Here is an 18722-nt window from a genome sequence, read left to right as displayed (position 1 = left end):
CGGTTTGAAGTTCCTGCAGTTTTCACTGTAAAACCGAGTTGCAGTTAGTACCTCCCCATATATATGTATGGATTGGAGTTTGCAACTGAAAACAAACTTTGATTTCCCAACAAGCTAGTTGAAGGACGGCTTTCACACACACTTATCTCTCAGAACTGAGCATGTGGAGAGACGTTCGTTCATCTAGCACAAAGGGAACGGGTTGCAGGAGAAACTTTTACTGTGGTTTCTCAGTCTGTTTCCTAGTGCCGGTTTGAAGTTCCTGCAGTTTTCACTGTAAAACCGAGTTGCAGCTAGTACCTCCCCATATATATGTATGGAGTGGAGTTTGCAACTGAAAAGAAACTTTGTGTTCCCAACAAGCTAGGTGAAGGACGGCTTTCACACACACTTATCTCTCAGAACTGAGCATGTGGAGAGACGTTCGTTCATCTAGCACAAAGGGAACGGGTTGCAGGAGAAACTTTTACTCGGGTTTCTCAGTCTGTTTCCTAGTGCCGGTTTGAAGTTCCAGCAGTTTTCACTGTAAAACCGAGTTGCAGCTACTACCTCCCCATATATATGTATGGAGTGGAGTTTGCTACTGAAAATAAACTTTGTGTTCCCAACAAGCTAGGTGAAGGTCGGCTTTCACACACACTTATCTCTCAGAACTGAGCATGTGGAGAGACGTTCGTTCATCTAGCACAAAGGGAACGGGTTGCAGGAGAAACTTTTACTCTGGTTTCTCAGTCTGTTTCCTAGTGCCGGTTTGAAGTTCCTGCAGTTTTCACTGTAAAACCGAGTTGCAGCTAGTACCTCCCCATATATATGTATGGAGTGGAGTTTGCAACTGAAAAGAAACTTTGTGTTCCCAACAAGCTAGGTGAAGGACGGCTTTCACACACACTTATCTCTCAGAACTGAGCATGTGGAGAGACGTTCGTTCATCTAGCACAAAGGGAACGGGTTGCAGGAGAAACTTTTACTCTGGTTTCTCAGTCTGTTTCCTAGTGCCGGTTTGTGTTCCTGCAGTTTTCACTGTAAAACCGTGTTGGAGCTATTACCTCCCCATATATATGTATGGATTGGAGTTTGCAACTGAAAAGAAACTTTGTGTTCCCAACAAGCTAGGTGAAGGACGGCTTTCACACACACTTATCTCTCAGAACTGAGCATGTGGAGAGACGTTCGTTCATCTAGCACAAAGGGAACGGGTTGCAGGAGAAACTTTTACTCTGGTTTCCCAGTCTGTTTCTTAGTGCCGGTTTGAAGTTCCTGCAGTTTTCACTGTAAAACCGAGTTGCAGCTAGTACCTCCCCATATATATGTATGGAGTGGAATTTGCAATTGAAAAGAAACTTTGTGTTCCCAACAAGCTAGGTGAAGGACGGCTTTCACACACACTTATCTCTCAGAACTGAGCATGTGGAGAGACTTTCGTTCATCTAGCACAAAAGGAACGGGTTTCAGGAGAAACTTTTACTGTGGTTTCTCAGTCTGTTTCCTAGTGCCGGTTTGAAGTTCCTGCAGTTTTCACTGTAAAACCGAGTTGCAGCTAGTACCTCCCCATATATATGTATGGAGTGGAGTTTGCAACTGAAAAGAAACTTTGTGTTCCCAACAAGCTAGGTGAAGGACGGCTTTCACACACACTTATCTCTCAGAACTGAGCATGTGGAGAGACGTTCGTTCATCTAGCACAAAGGGAACGGTTTGCAGGAGAAACTTTTACTGTGGTTTCTCAGTCTGTTTCCTAGTGCCGGTTTGAAGTTCCTGCAGATTTCAGTGTAAAACCGGGTTGCAGCTAGTACCTCCCCATATATATGTATGGATTGGAGTTTGCAACTGAAAAGAAACTTTGTGTTCCCAACAAGCTAGGTGAAGGACGGCTTTCACACACGCTTATCTCTCAGAACCCAGCATGTGGAGAGACGTTCGTTCATCTAGCACAAAGGGAACGGGTTGCAGGAGAAACTTTTACTCTGGTTTCTCAGTCTGTTTCCTAGTGCCGGTTTGAAGTTCCTGCAGTTTTCACTGTAAAACCGAGTTGCAGCTAGTACCTCCCCATATATATGTATGGAGTGGAGTTTGCAACTGAAAACAAACTTTGATTTCCCAACAAACTAGGTGAAGGACGGCTTTCACACACACTTTTCTCTCAGAACTGAGCATGTGGAGAGACGTTCGTTCATCTAGCACAAAGGGAACGGGTTGCAGGAGAAACTTTTACTGTGGTTTCTCAGTCTGTTTCCTAGTGCCGGTTTGAAGTTCCAGCAGTTTTCACTGTAAAACCGAGTTGCAGCTACTACCTCCCCATATATATGTATGGAGTGGAGTTTGCTACTGAAAAGAAACTTTGTGTTCCCAACAAGCTAGGTGAAGGACGGCTTTCACACACACTTATCTCTCAGAAGTGAGCATGTGGAGGGACGTTCGTTCATCTAGCACAAAGGGAACGGGTTGCAGGAGAAACTTTTACTCTGGTTTCTCAGTCTGTTTCCTAGTGCCGGTTTGAAGTTCCTGCAGTTTTCACTGTAAAACCGTGTTGGAGCTATTACCTCCCCATATATATGTATGGAGTGGAGTTTGCAACTGAAAAGAAACTTTGTGTTCCCAACAAGCTAAGTGAAGTCGGCTTTCACACACACTTATCTCTCAGAACTGAGCATGTGGAGAGACGTTCGTTCATCTAGCACAAAGGGAACGGGTTGCAGGAGAAACTTTTACTCTGGTTTCTCAGTCTGTTTCCTAGTGCCGGTTTGAAGTTCCTGCAGTTTTCACTGTAAAACCGAGTTGCAGCTAGTACCTCCCCATATATATGTATGGAGTGGAGTTTGCAACTGAAAAGAAAATTTGTGTTCCCAACAAGCTAGGTGAAGGACGGCTTTCACACACACTTATCTCTCAGAACTGAGCATGTGGAGAGACGTTCGTTCATCTAGCACAAAGGGAACGGGTTGCAGGAGAAACTTTTACTGTGGTTTCTCAGTCTGTTTCCTAGTGCCGGTTTGAAGTTCCGGCAGATTTCAGTGTAAAACCTGGTTGCAGCTTGTACCTCCCCATATATATGTATGGAGTGGAGTTTGCAACTGAAAAGAAACTTTGTGTTCCCAACAAGCTAGGTGAAGGACAGCTTACACACACACTTATCTCTCAGAACTGAGCATGTGGAGAGACGTTCGTTCATCTAGCACAAAGGGAACGGTTTGCAGGAGAAACTTTTACTCTGGATTTCCAGTCTGTTTCCTAGTGCCGGTTTGAAGTTCCTGCATTTTTCACTGTAAAACCGAGTTGGAGCTAGTACCTCCCCATATATATGTATGGAGTGGAGTTTGCAACTGAAAAGAAACTTTGTGTTCCCAACAAGCTAGGTGAAGGACGGCTTTCACACACACTTATCTCTCAGAACTGAGCATGTGGAGAGACGTTCGTTCATCTAGCACAAAGGGAACGGGTTGCAGGAGAAACTTTTACTCTGGTTTCTCAGTCTGTTTCCTAGTGCCGGTTTGAAGTTACTGCAGTTTTCACTGTAAAACCGAGTTGCAGCTAGTACCTCCCCATATATATGTATGGAGTGGAGTTTGCAACTGAAAAGAAACTTTGTGTTCCTAACAAGCTAGCTGAAGAACGGCTTTCACACACACTTATCTCTCAGAACTGAGCATGTGGAGAGACGTTCGTTCATCTAGCACAAAGGGAACGGGTTGCAGGAGAAACTTTTACTCTGGATACCCAGTCTGTTTCCTAGTGCCGGTTTCAAGTTCTTGCAGTTTTCACTGTAAAACCGAGTTGGAGCTAGTACCTCCCCATATATATGTATGGAGTAAGGTTTGCAACTGAAAAGAAACTTTGTGTTCCCAACAAGCTAGGTGAAGGACGGCTTTCACACCCACTTATCTCTCAGAACCGAGCATGTGGAGGGACGTTCGTTCATCTAGCACAAAAGGAACGATTTGCAGGAGAAACTTTTACTCTGGTTTCTCAGTCTGTTTCCTAGTGCCGGTTTGAAGTTCCTGCAGTTTTCACTGTAAAATCGAGTTGCAGCTAGTACCTCCCCATATAAATGTATGGAGTGGAGTTTGCAACTGAAAAGAAACTTTGTATTCCAAACAAGCTAGGTGAAGGACGGCTTTCACACACACTTATCTCTCAGAACCGAGCATGTGGAGAGACGTTCGTTCATCTAGCACAAAGGGAACGGGTTGCAGGAGAAACTTATACTCTGGTTTCTCAGTCTGTTTCCTAGTGCCTGTTTGAAGTTCCTGCAGTTTTCACTGTAAAACCGAGTTGGAGCTAGTATTTCCCCATATATATGTATGGTGTGGGGTTTGCAACTGAAAAGAAACTTTGTGTTCCCAACAAGCTAGGTGAAGGACGGCTTTCACACACACTTATCTCTCAGAACTGAGCATGTGGAGAGACGTTCTTTCATCTAGCACAAAGGGAACGGGTTGCAGGGGAAACTTTTACTCTGGTTTCTCAGTATGTTTATTAGTGCCAGTATGAACTTCCTGCAGTTTTCACTTTAAAACCGAGTTGGAGCTTGTACCTCCCCATATATATGTATGGAGTGGAGTTTGCAACTGAAAAGAAACTTTGTGTTCCCAACAAGCTAGGTGAAGGACGGCTTTCACACACACTTATCTCTCAGAACCGAGCATGTGGAGAGTCGTTCGTTCATCTAGCACAAAGGGAACGGGTTGCAGGAGAAACTTTTACTCTGGTTTCTCAGTCTGTTTCCTAGTGCCGGTTTGAAGTTCCTGCAGTTTTCACTGTAAAACATATTTGGAGCTAGTACCTCCCCATATATATGTATGGAGTGGAGTTTGCAACTGAAAAGAAACTTTGTGTTCCCAACAAGCTAGGTGAAGGACGGCTTTCACACACACATATCTCTCAGAACTGAGCATGTGGAGAGACGTTCGTTCATCTAGCACAAATGGAACGGGTTGCAGGGGAAACTTTTACTCTGGTTTCTCAGTCTGTTTCCTAGTGCCGGTTTGAAGTTCCTGCAGTTTTCACTGTAAAACCGAGTTGCAGCTAGTACATCCCCATATATATGTATGGAGTGGAGTTTGCAACTGAAAAGAAACTTTGTGTTCCCAACAAGCTAGGTGAAGGACGGCTTTCACACACACTTTTCTCTCAGAACTGAGCATGTGGAGAGACGTTCGTTCATCTAGCACAAAGGGAACGGGTTGCAGCAGAAACTTTTACTCTGGCTTCTCAGTCTGTTTCCTAGTGCCGGTTTGAAGTTCCTGCCATTTTCACTGTAAAACCGGGTTGCAGCTAGTACCTCCCCATATATATGTATTGAGTGGAGTTTGCAACTGAAAAGAAAATTTTTGTTCCCAACAAGATAGGTGAAGGACGGCTTTCACACACAATTATCTCTCAGAACTGAGCATGTGGAGAGACGTTCGTTCATCTAGAACAAAGGGAACGGGTTGCAGGAGAAACTTTTACTCTGGTTTCTCAGTGTGTTTCCTAGTGCCGGTTTGAAGTTCCTGCAGTTTTCACTGTAAAACCGTGTTGGAGCTAGTACCTCCCCATATATATGTATGGAGTGGAGTTTGCAACTGAAAAGAAACTTTGTGTTCCCAACAAGCTAGGTGAAAGACGGCTTTCACACACACTTACTTCTCAGAACTGAGCATGTGGAGAGACGTTCGTTCATCTAGCACAAAGGGAACGGTTTGCAGGAGAAACTTTTACTCTGGATTCCCAGTCTGTTTCCTAGTGCCGGTATGAAATTCCTGCAGTTTTCACTGTAAAACATATTTGGAGCTAGTACCTACCCATATATATGTATGGAGTGGAGTTTGCAACTGAAAAGAAAATTTGTGTTCCCAACAAGCTAGGTGAAGGACGGCTTTCACACACACTTATCTCTCAGAACTGAGCATGTGGAGATACGTTCGTTCATCTAGCACAAATGGAACGGGTTGCAGGAGAAACTTTTACTCTGGTTTCTCAATCTGTTTCCTAGTGCCGGTTTGAAGTTCCTGCAGTTTTCACTGTAAAACAGAGTTGCAGCTAGTACCTCCCCATATATATGTATGGAGTGGAGTTTGCAACTGAAAAGAAACTTTGTGTTCCCAACAATCTAGGTGAAGGACGGCTTTCACACACGCTTATCTCTCAGAACCGAGCATGTGGAGAGACGTTCGTTCATCTAGCACAAAGGGAACGGGTTGCAGGAGAAACTTTTACTCTGGTTTCTCAGTCTGTTTCCTAGTGCCGGTTTGAAGTTCCTGCAGTTTTCACTGTAAAAATGAGTTGCAGCTAGTACCTCCCCATATATATGTATGGAGTGGAGTTTGCAACTGAAAAGAAACTTTGTGTTCCCAACAAGCTAGATGAAGGACGGCTTTCACACCCGCTTATCTCTCAGAACCGAGCATGTGGAGAGACGTTCGTTCATCTAGCACAAAAGGAATGGTTTGCAGGAGAAACTTTTACTCTGGTTTCTCAGTCTGTTTCCTAGTGCCGGTTTGAAGTTCCTGCAGTTTTCACTGTAAAACCGATTTGCAGCTAGTACCTCCCCATATATATGTATGGAGTGGAGTTTGCAACTGAAAAGAAACTTTGTGTTCCCAACAAGCTAGGTGAAGGAAGGCTTTCACACACACTTATCTCTCAGAACCGAGCATGTGGAGAGACGTTCGTTCATCTAGCACAAAGGGAACGGGTTGCAGGAGAAACTTTTACTCTGGTTTCTCAGTCTGTTTCCTAGTGCCGGTTTGAAGTTCCTGCAGTTTTCACTGTAAAACCGAGTTGGAGCTAGTATTTCCCCATATATATGTATGGAGTGGGGTTTGCAACTGAAAAGAAACTTTGTGTTCCCAACAAGCTAGGTGAAGGACGGCTTTCACACACACTTATCTCTCAGAAATGAGCATGTGGAGAGACGTTCGTTCATCTAGCACAAAGGGAACGGGTTGCAGGAGAAACTTTTACTCTGGTTTCTCAGTCTGTTTCCTAGTGCCGGTTTGAAGTTCCTGCAGTTTTCACTTTAAAACCGAGTTGCAGCTAGTACCTCCCCATATATATGTATGGAGTGGAATTTGCTACTGAAAAGAAACTTTGTGTTCCCAACAAGCTAGGTGAAGGACGGCTTTCACACACAATTATCTCTCAGAACCGAACATGTGGAGAGACTTTCGTTCATCTAGCACAAAGGGAACGGGTTGCAGGAGAAACTTTTACTCTGGTTTCTCAGTCTGTTTCCTAGTGCCGGTTTGAAGTTCCTGCAGTTTTCACTGTAAAACCGAGTTGGAGCTATATTTCCCCATAAATATGTTTGGAGTGGGGTTTGCAACTGAAAAGATACTTAGTGTTCCCAACAAGCTAGGTGAAGGACGGCTTTCACACACACTTTTCTCTCAGAACTGAGCATGTGGAGAGACGTTCGTTCATCTAGCACAAAGGGAACGGGTTGCAGGAGAAACTTTTACTCTGGTTTCTCAGTCTGTTTCTTAGTGCCGGTTTGAAGTTCCTGCAGTTTTCACTTTAAAACCGAGTTGGAGCTAGTACCTCCCCATATATATGTATGGAGTGGAGTTTGCAACTGAAAAGAAACTTTGTGTTCCCAACAAGCTAGGTGAAGGACGGCTTTCACACACGCTTATCTCTCAGAACCGAGCATGTGGAGAGACGTTCGTTCATCTAGCCCAAATGGAACGGGTTGCAGGAGAAACTTTTACTCTGGTTTCTCAGTCTGTTTCCTAGTGCCGGTTTGAAGTTCCTGCAGTTTTCACTGTAAAACCGAGTTGCAGCTAGTACCACCCCATATATATGTATGGAGTGGAGTTGGCAACTGAAAAGAAAATTTGTGTTCCCAACAAGCTAGGTGAAGGACGGCTTTCACACACACTTATCTCTCAGAAATGAGCATGTGGAGAGACGTTCGTTCATCTAGCACAAAGGGAACGGGTTGCAGGAGAAACTTTTACTGTGGTTTCTCAGTCTGTTTCCTAGTGCCGGTTTGAAGTTCCTGCAGATTTCAGTGTAAAACCGGGTTGCAGCTTGTACCTCCCCATATATATGTATGGATTGGAGTTTGCAACTGAAAAGAAACTTTGTGTTCCCAACAAGCTAGGTGAAGGACAGCTTACACACACACTTATCTCTCAGAACTGAGCATGTGGAGAGACGTTCGTTCATCTAGCACAAAGGGAACGGTTTGCAGGAGAAACTTTTACTCTGGATTTCCAGTCTGTTTCCTAGTGCCGGTTTGAAGTTCCTGCATTTTTCACTGTAAAACAGATTTGGAGCTTGTACCTCCCCATATATATGTATGGAGTGGAGTTTGCAACTGAAAAGAAACTTTGTGTTCCCAACAAGCTAGGTGAAGGACGGCTTTCACACACACTTATCTCTCAGAACCGAGCATGTGGAGAGACGTTCGTTCATCTAGCACAAAGGGAACGGGTTGCAGGAGAAACTTTTACTCTGGTTTCTCAGTCTGTTTCCTAGTGCCGGTTTGAAGTTACTGCAGTTTTCACTGTAAAACCGAGTTGCAGCTAGTACCTCCCCATATATATGTATGGAGTGGAGTTTGCAACTGAAAAGAAACTTTGTGTTCCCAACAAGCTAGCTGAAGAACGGCTTTCACACACACTTATCTCTCAGAACTGAGCATGTGGAGAGACGTTCGTTCATCTAGCACAAAGGGAACGGGTTGCATGAGAAACTTTTACTCTGGATTCCCAGTCTGTTTCCTAGTGCCGGTTTCAAGTTCCTGCAGTTTTCACTGTAAAACCGAGTTGGAGCTAGTACCTCCCCATATATATGTATGGAGTAAGGTTTGCAACTGAAAAGAAACTTTGTGTTCCCAACAAGCTAGGTGAAGGACGGCTTTCACACACACTTATCTCTCAGAACCGAGCATGTGGAGGGACGTTCGTTCATCTAGCACAAAAGGAACGATTTGCAGGAGAAACTTTTACTCTGGTTTCTCAGTCTGTTTCCTAGTGCCGGTTTGAAGTTCCTGCAGTTTTCACTGTAAAACCGAGTTGCAGCTAGTACCTACCCATATAAATGTATGGAGTGGAGTTTGCAACTGAAAAGAAACTTTGTGTTCCCAACAAGCTAGGTGAAGGACGGCTTTCACACACACTTATCTCTCAGAACTGAGCATGTGGAGAGACGTTCGTTCATCTAGCACAAAGGGAACTGGTTGCAGGAGAAACTTTTACTCTGGTTTCTCAGTCTGTTTCCTAGTGCCGGTTTGAAGTTCCTGCAGTTTTCACTGTAAAACCGTGTTGGAGCTATTAACTCCCCATATATATGTATGGAGTGGAGTTTGCAACTGAAAAGAAACTTTGTGTTCCCAACAAGCTAGGTGAAGGACGGCTTTCACACACACTTATCTCTCAGAACTGAGCATGTGGAGAGACGTTCGTTCATCTAGCACAAAGGGAACGGGTTGCAGGAGAAACTTTTACTCTGGTTTCTCAGTCTGTTTCCTAGTGCCGGTTTGAAGTTCCTGCAGTTTTCACTGTAAAACCGAGTTGCAGCTAGTACCACCCCATATATATGTATGGAGTGGAGTTTGCAACTGAAAAGAAAATTTGTGTTCCCAACAAGATAGGTGAAGGACGGCTTTCACACACACTTATCTCTCAGAACTGAGCATGTGGAGAGACGTTCGTTCATCTAGCACAAAGGGAACGGGTTGCAGGAGAAACTTTTACTGTGGTTTCTCAGTCTGTTTCCTAGTGCCGGTTTGAAGTTCCTGCAGATTTCAGTGTAAAACCGGGTTGCAGCTTGTACCTCCCCATATATATGTATGGATTGGAGTTTGCAACTGAAAAGAAACTTTGTGTTCCCAACAAGCTAGGTGAAGGACAGCTTACACACACACTTATCTCTCAGAACTGAGCATGTGGAGAGACGTTCGTTCATCTAGCACAAAGGGAACGGTTTGCAGGAGAAACTTTTACTCTGGATTTCCAGTCTGTTTCCTAGTGCCGGTTTGAAGTTCCTGCATTTTTCACTGTAAAACAGATTTGGAGCTTGTACCTCCCCATATATATGTATGGAGTGGAGTTTGCAACTGAAAAGAAACTTTGTGTTCCCAACAAGCTAGGTGAAGGACGGCTTTCACACACACTTATCTCTCAGAACTGAGCATGTGGAGAGACGTTCGTTCATCTAGCACAAAGGGAACGGGTTGCAGGAGAAACTTTTACTCTGGTTTCTCAGTCTGTTTCCTAGTGCCGGTTTGAAGTTACTGCAGTTTTCACTGTAAAACCGAGTTGCAGCTAGTACCTCCCCATATATATGTATGGAGTGGAGTTTGCAACTGAAAAGAAACTTTGTGTTCCCAACAAGCTAGCTGAAGAACGGCTTTCACACACACTTATCTCTCAGAACTGAGCATGTGGAGAGACGTTCGTTCATCTAGCACAAAGGGAACGGGTTGCATGAGAAACTTTTACTCTGGATTCCCAGTCTGTTTCCTAGTGCCGGTTTCAAGTTCCTGCAGTTTTCACTGTAAAACCGAGTTGGTGCTAGTACCTCCCCATATATATGTATGGAGTAAGGTTTGCAACTGAAAAGAAACTTTGTGTTCCCAACAAGCTAGGTGAAGGACGGCTTTCACACACACTTATCTCTCAGAACCGAGCATGTGGAGGGACGTTCGTTCATCTAGCACAAAAGGAACGATTTGCAGGAGAAACTTTTACTGTGGTTTCTCAGTCTGTTTCCTAGTGCCGGTTTGAAGTTCCTGCAGATTTCAGTGTAAAACCGGGTTGCAGCTTGTACCTCCCCATATATATGTATGGATTGGAGTTTGCAACTGAAAAGAAACTTTGTGTTCCCAACAAGCTAGGTGAAGGACAGCTTACACACACACTTATCTCTCAGAACTGAGCATGTGGAGAGACGTTCGTTCATCTAGCACAAAGGGAACGGTTTGCAGGAGAAACTTTTACTCTGGATTTCCAGTCTGTTTCCTAGTGCCGGTTTGAAGTTCCTGCATTTTTCACTGTAAAACAGATTTGGAGCTTGTACCTCCCCATATATATGTATGGAGTGGAGTTTGCAACTGAAAAGAAACTTTGTGTTCCCAACAAGCTAGGTGAAGGACGGCTTTCACACACACTTATCTCTCAGAACTGAGCATGTGGAGAGACGTTCGTTCATCTAGCACAAAGGGAACTGGTTGCAGGAGAAACTTTTACTCTGGTTTCTCAGTCTGTTTCCTAGTGCCGGTTTGAAGTTACTGCAGTTTTCACTGTAAAACCGAGTTGCAGCTAGTACCTCCCCATATATATGTATGGAGTGGAGTTTGCAACTGAAAAGAAACTTTGTGTTCCCAACAAGCTAGCTGAAGAACGGCTTTCACACACACTTATCTCTCAGAACTGAGCATGTGGAGAGACGTTCGTTCATCTAGCACAAAGGGAACGGGTTGCATGAGAAACTTTTACTCTGGATTCCCAGTCTGTTTCCTAGTGCCGGTTTCAAGTTCCTGCAGTTTTCACTGTAAAACCGAGTTGGAGCTAGTACCTCCCCATATATATGTATGGAGTAAGGTTTGCAACTGAAAAGAAACTTTGTGTTCCCAACAAGCTAGGTGAAGGACGGCTTTCACACACACTTATCTCTCAGAACCGAGCATGTGGAGGGACGTTCGTTCATCTAGCACAAAAGGAACGATTTGCAGGAGAAACTTTTACTCTGGTTTCTCAGTCTGTTTCCTAGTGCCGGTTTGAAGTTCCTGCAGTTTTCACTGTAAAACCGAGTTGCAGCTAGTACCTCCCCATATAAATGTATGGAGTGGAGTTTGCAACTGAAAAGAAACTTTGTGTTCCCAACAAGCTAGGTGAAGGACGGCTTTCACACACACTTATCTCTCAGAACCGAGCATGTGGAGAGACGTTCGTTCATCTAGCACAAAGGGAACGGGTTGCAGGAGAAACTTTTACTCTGGTTTCTCAGTCTGTTTCCTAGTGCCGGTTTGAAGTTCCTGCAGTTTTCACTGTAAAACCGAGTTGGAGCTAGTATTTCCCCATATATATGTATGGATTGGGGTTTGCAACTGAAAAGAAACTTTGTGTTCCCAACAAGCTAGGTGAAGGACGGCTTTCACACACACTTATCTCTCAGAACTGAGCATGTGGAGAGACGTTCTTTCATCTAGCACAAAGGGAACTGGTTGCAGGGGAAACTTTTACTCTGGTTTCTCAGTATGTTTCTTAGTGCCAGTTTGAACTTCCTGCAGTTTTCACTTTAAAACCGAGTTGGAGCTTGTACCTCCCCATATATATGTATGGAGTGGAGTTTGCAACTGAAAAGAACTTTGTGTTCCCAACAAGCTAGGTGAAGGACGGCTTTCACACACACTTATCTCTCAGAACCGAGCATGTGGAGAGACGTTCGTTCATCTAGCACAAAGGGAACGGGTTGCAGGAGAAACTTTTACTCTGGTTTCTCAGTCTGTTTCCTAGTGCCGGTTTGAAGTTCCTGCAGTTTTCACTGTAAAACATATTTGGAGCTAGTACCTCCCCATATATATGTATTGAGGGGAGTTTGCAACTGAAAAGAAACTTTGTGTTCCCAACAAGCTAGGTGAAGGACGGCTTTCACACACACATATCTCTCAGAACTGTGCATGTGGAGAGACGTTCGTTCATCTAGCACAAAAGGAACGGGTTGCAGGGGAAACTTTTACTCTGGTTTCTCAGTCTCTTTCCTAGTGCCGGTTTGAAGTTCCTGCAGTTTTAACTGTAAAACCGAATTGCAGCTAGTACATCCCCATATATATGTATGGAGTGGAGTTTGCAACTGAAAAGAAACTTTGTGTTCCCAACAAGCTAGGTGAAGGACGGCTTTCACACAAACTTTTCTCTCAGAACTGAGCATGTGGAGAGACGTTCGTTCATCTAGCACAAAGGGAACGGGTTGCAGCAGAAACTTTTACTCTGGCTTCTCAGTCTGTTTCCTAGTGCCGGTTTGAAGTTCCTGCCATTTTCACTGTAATACCGGGTTGCAGCTAGTACCTCCCCATATATATGTATGGAGTGGAGTTTGCAACTGAAAAGAAACTTTGTGTTCCCAACAAGCTAGGTGAAGGAAGGCTTTCACACACACTTATCTCTCAGAACTGAGCATGTGGAGAGACGTTCGTTCATCTAGCACAAAGGGAACGGGTTGCAGGAGAAACTTTTACTGTGGTTTCTCAGTCTGTTTCCTAGTGCCGGTTTGAAGTTCCTGCAGATTTCAGTGTAAAACCGGGTTGCAGCTTGTACCTCCCCATATATATGTATGGAGTGGAGTTTGCCACTGAAAAGAAACTTTGTGTTCCCAACAAGCTAGTGAAGGACAGCTTACACACACACTTATCTCTCAGAACTGAGCATGTGGAGAGACGTTCGTTCATCTAGCACAAAGGGAACGGTTTGCAGGAGAAACTTTTACTCTGGATTTCCACTCTGTTTCCTAGTGCCGGTTTGAAGTTCCTGCATTTTTCACTGTAAAACCGATTTGGAGCTAGTACCTCCCCATATATATGTATGGAGTGGAGTTTGCAACTGAAAAGAAACTTTGTGTTCCCAACAAGCTAGGTGAAGGACGGCTTTCACACACACTTATCTCTCAGAACTGAGCATGTGGAGAGACGTTCGTTCATCTAGCACAAAGGGAACGGGTTGCAGGAGAAACTTTTACTCTGGTTTCTCAGTCTGTTTCCTAGTGCCGGTTTGAAGTTCCTGCAGTTTTCACTGTAAAACCGAGTTGCAGCTAGTACCTCCCCATATATATGTATGGAGTGGAGTTTGCAACTGAAAAGAAACTTTGTGTTCCCAACAAGCTAGCTGAAGAACGGCTTTCACACACACTTATCTCTCAGAACTGAGCATGTGGAGAGACGTTCGTTCATCTAGCACAAAGGGAACGGGTTGCAGGAGAAACTTTTACTCTGGATTCCCAGTCTGTTTCCTAGTGCCGGTTTCAAGTTCCTGCAGTTTTCACTGTAAAACCGAGTTGGAGCTAGTACCTCCCCATATATATGTATGGAGTAAGGTTTGCAACTGAAAAGAAACTTTGTGTTCCCAACAAGCTAGGTGAAGGACGGCTTTCACACCCACTTATCTCTCACAACCGAGCATGTGGAGGGACGTTCGTTCATCTAGCACAAAAGGAACGATTTGCAGGAGAAACTTTTACTCTGGTTTCTCAGTCTGTTTCCTAGTGCCGGTTTGAAGTTCCTGCAGTTTTCACTGTAAAACCGAGTTGCAGCTAGTACCTCCCCATATAAATGTATGGAGTGGAGTTTGCAACTGAAAAGAAACTTTGTGTTCCCAACAAGCTAGGTGAAGGACGGCTTTCACACACACTTATCTCTCAGAACCGAGCATGTGGAGAGACGTTCGTTCATCTAGCATAAAGGGAACTGGTTGCAGGAGAAACTTTTACTCTGGTTTCTCAGTCTGTTTCCTAGTGCCGGTTTGAAGTTCCTGCAGTTTTCACTGTAAAACCGAGTTGGAGCTAGTATTTCCCCATATATATGTATGGAGTGGGGTTTGCAACTGAAAAGAAACTTTGTGTTCCCAACAAGCTAGGTGAAGGACGGCTTTCACACACACTTATCTCTCAGAACTGAGCATGTGGAGAGACGTTCTTTCAACTAGCACAAAGGGAACGGGTTGCAGGGGAAACTTTTACTCTGGTTTCTCAGTATGTTTCTTAGTGCCAGTTTGAACTTCCTGCAGTTTTCACTTTAAAACCGAGTTGGAGCTTGTACCTCCCCATATATATGTATGGAGTGGAGTTTGCAACTGAAAAGAAACTTTGTGTTCCCAACAAGCTAGGTGAAGGACGGCTTTCACACACACTTACCTCTCAGAACCGAGCATGTGGAGAGACGTTCGTTCATCTAGCACAAAGGGAACGGGTTGCAGGAGAAACTTTTACTCTGGTTTCTCAGTCTGTTTCCTAGTGCCGGTTTGAAGTTCCTGCAGTTTTCACTGTAAAACATATTTGGAGCTAGTACCTCCCCATATGTATGTATGGAGTGGAGTTTGCAACTGAAAAGAAACTTTGTGTTCCCAACAAGCTAGGTGAAGGACGGCTTTCACACACACATATCTCTCAGAACTGAGCATGTGGAGAGACGTTCGTTCATCTAGCACAAAGGGAACGGGTTGCAGGGGAAACTTTTACTCTGGTTTCTCAGTCTGTTTCCTAGTGCCGGTTTGAAGTTCCTGCAGTTTTCACTGTAAAACCGATTTGCAGCTAGTACATCCCCATATATATGTATGGAGTGGAGTTTGCAACTGAAAAGAAACTTTGTGTTCCCAACAAGCTAGGTGAAGGACGGCTTTCACACAAACTTTTCTCTCAGAACTGAGCATGTGGAGAGACGTTCGTTCATCTAGCACAAAGGGAACGGGTTGCAGCAGAAACTTTTACTCTGGCTTCTCAGTCTGTTTCCTAGTGCCGGTTTGAAGTTCCTGCCATTTTCACTGTAATACCGGGTTGCAGCTAGTACCTCCCCATATATATGTATGGAGTGGAGTTTGCATCTGAAAAGAAAATTTTTGTTCCCAACAAGCTAGGTGAAGGACGGCTTTCACACACAATTATCTCTCAGAACTGAGCATGTGGAGAGACGTTCGTTCATCTAGAACAAAGGGAACGGGTTGCAGGAGAAACTTTTACTCTGGTTTCTCAGTGTGTTTCCTAGTGCCGGTTTGAAGTTCCTGCAGTTTTCACTGTAAAACCGTGTTGGAGCTAGTACCTCTCCATATATATGTATGGAGTGGAGTTTGCAACTGTAAAGAAACTTTGTGTTCCCAACAAGCTAGGTGAAAGACGGCTTTCACACACACTTACCTCTCAGAACTGAGCATGTGGAGAGACGTTCGTTCATCTAGCACAAAGGGAACGGTTTGCAGGAGACACTTTTACTCTGGATTCCCAGTCTGTTTCCTAGTGCCGGTATGAAATTCCTGCAGTTTTCACTGTAAAACATATTTGGAGCTAGTACCTCCCCATATATATGTATGGAGTGGAGTTTGCAACTGAAAAGAAAATTTGTGTTCCCAACAAGCTAGGTGAAGGAAGGCTTTCACACACACTTATCTCTCAGAACTGAGCATGTGGAGATACGTTCGTTCATCTAGCACAAATGGAACGGGTTGCAGGAGAAACTTTTACTCTGGTTTCTCAATCTGTTTCCTAGTGCCGGTTTGAAGTTCCTGCAGTTTTCACAGTAAAACAGAGTTGCAGCTAGTACCTCCCCATATATATGTATGGAGTAGAGTTTGCAACTGGAAAGAAACTTTGTGTTCCCAACAATCTAGGTGAAGTACGGCTTTCACACACACTTATCTCTCAGAACTGAGCATGTGGAGAGAGGTTCGTTCATCTAGCACAAAGGGAACGGGTTGCAGGAGAAACTTTTACTCTGGATTCCCATTTTGTTTCCTAGTGCCGGTTTGAAGTTCCTGCAGTTTTCACTGTAAAACCGAGTTGGAGCTAGTACCTCCCCATATATATGTATGGAGTGGAGTTTGCAACTGAAAAGAAACTTTGTGTTCCCAACAATCTAGGTGAAGGACGGCTTTCACACACACTTATCTCTCAGAACCGAGCATGTGGAGAGACGTTCGTTCATCTAGCACAAAGGGAACGGGTTGCAGGAGAAACTTTTACTCTGGTTTCTCAGTCTGTTTCCTAGTGCCGGTTTTAAGTTCCTGCAGTTTTCACTGTAAAAACGAGTTGCAGCTAGTACCTCCCCATATATATGTATGGAGTGGAGTTTGCAACTGAAAAGAAACTTTGTGTTCCCAACAAGCTAGGTGAAGGACGGCTTTCACACACACTTATCTCTCAGAACTGAGCATGTGGAGAGACTTTCCTTCATCTAGCACAAAGGGAACGGTATGCAGGAGAAAATTTTACTCTGGTTTCTCAGTCTGTTTCTTAGTGCCGGTTTGAACTTCCTGCAGTTTTCACTTTAAAACCGAGTTGGAGCTAGTACCACCCCATATATATGTATGGAGTGGAGTTTGCAACTGAAAAGAAACTTTGTGTTCCCAACAAGCTAGTTGAAGGACGGCTTTCACACACACTTATCTCTCAGAACTGAGCATGTGGAGAGACGTTCGTTCATCTAGCACAAAGGGAACGGGTTGCAGGAGAAACTTTTACTCTGGTTTCTCAGTCTGTTTCCTAGTGCCGGTTTGAAGTTCCTGCAGTTTTCACTGTAAAACCGAGTTGCAGCTAGTACCTCCCCATATATATGTATGGAGTGGAATTTGCAACTGAAAAGAAACTTTGTGTTCCCAACAAGCTAGGTGAAGGACGGCTTTCACACACACTTATCTCTCAGAACTGAGCATGTGGAGAGACGTTCGTTCATCTAGCACAAAAGGAACGGGTTTCAGGAGAAACTTTTACTGTGGTTTCTCAGTCTGTTTCCTAGTGCCGGTTTGAAGTTCCTGCAGTTTTCACTGTAAAACCGAGTTGCAGCTAGTACCTCCCCATATATATGTATGGAGTGGAGTTTGCAACTGAAAAGAAACTTTGTGTTCCCAACAAGCTAGGTGAAGGACGGCTTTCACACACACTTATCTCTCAGAACTGAGCATGTGGAGAGACGTTCGTTCATCTAGCACAAAGGGAACGGGTTGCAGGAGAAACTTTTACTGTGGTTTCTCAGTCTGTTTCCTAGTGCCGGTTTGAAGTTCCTGCAGATTTCAGTGTAAAACCGGGTTGCAGCTAGTACCTCCCCATATATATGTATGGAGTGGAGTTTGCAACTGAAAAGAAACTTTGTGTTCCCAACAAGCTAGGTGAAGGACGGCTTTCACACACACTTATCTCTCAGAACTGAGCATGTGGAGAGACGTTCGTTCATCTAGCACAAAGGGAACGGGTTGCAGGAGAAACTTTTACTCTGGTTTCTCAGTCTGTTTCCTAGTGCCGGTTTGAAGTTCCTGCAGTTTTCACTGTAAAACCACGTTGCAGCTAGTACCTCCATATATATATGTATGGAGTGGAGTTTGCAACTGAAAAGAAACTTTGTGTTCCCAACAATCTAGGTGAAGTACGGCTTTCACACACACTTATCTCTCAGAACTGAGCATGTGGAGAGACGTTCGTTCATCTAGCACAAAGGGAACGGGTTGCAGGAGAAACTTTTACTCTGGATTCCCAGTCTGTTTCCTAGTGCCGGTTTCAAGTTCCTGCAGTTTTCACTGTAAAAACGAGTTGGAGCTAGTACCTCCCCATATATATGTATGGAGTAAGGTTTGCAACTGAAAAGAAACTTTGTGTTCCCAACAAGCTAGGTGAAGGACGGCTTTCACACCCACTTATCTCTCAGAACCGAGCATGTGGAGGGACGTTCGTTCATCTAGCACAAAAGGAACGGTTTGCAGGAGAAACTTTTACTCTGGTTTCTCAGTCTGTTTCCTAGTGCCGGTTTGAAGTTCCTGCAGTTTTCACTGTAAAACCGAGTTGCAGCTAGTACCTCCCCATATAAATGAATTGAGTGGAGTTTGCAACTGAAAAGAAACTTTGTGTTCCCAACAAGCTAGGTGAAGGACAGCTTTCACACACAATTATCTCTCAGAACCGAGCATGTGGAGAGAAGTTCGTTCATCTAGCACAAAAGGAACGGGTTGCAGGAGAAACTTTTACTCTGGTTTCTCAGTCTGTTTCCTAGTGCCGGTTTGAAGTTCCTGCAGTTTTCACTGTAAAACCGAGTTGGAGCTAGTATT

This window comes from Camelus dromedarius, chromosome 19 (genome assembly GCF_036321535.1).
Source record: "Camelus dromedarius isolate mCamDro1 chromosome 19, mCamDro1.pat, whole genome shotgun sequence".
Taxonomy (NCBI): Eukaryota; Metazoa; Chordata; class Mammalia; order Artiodactyla; family Camelidae; genus Camelus; species Camelus dromedarius.
Note: the sequence above shows the minus strand (reverse complement) of the source record.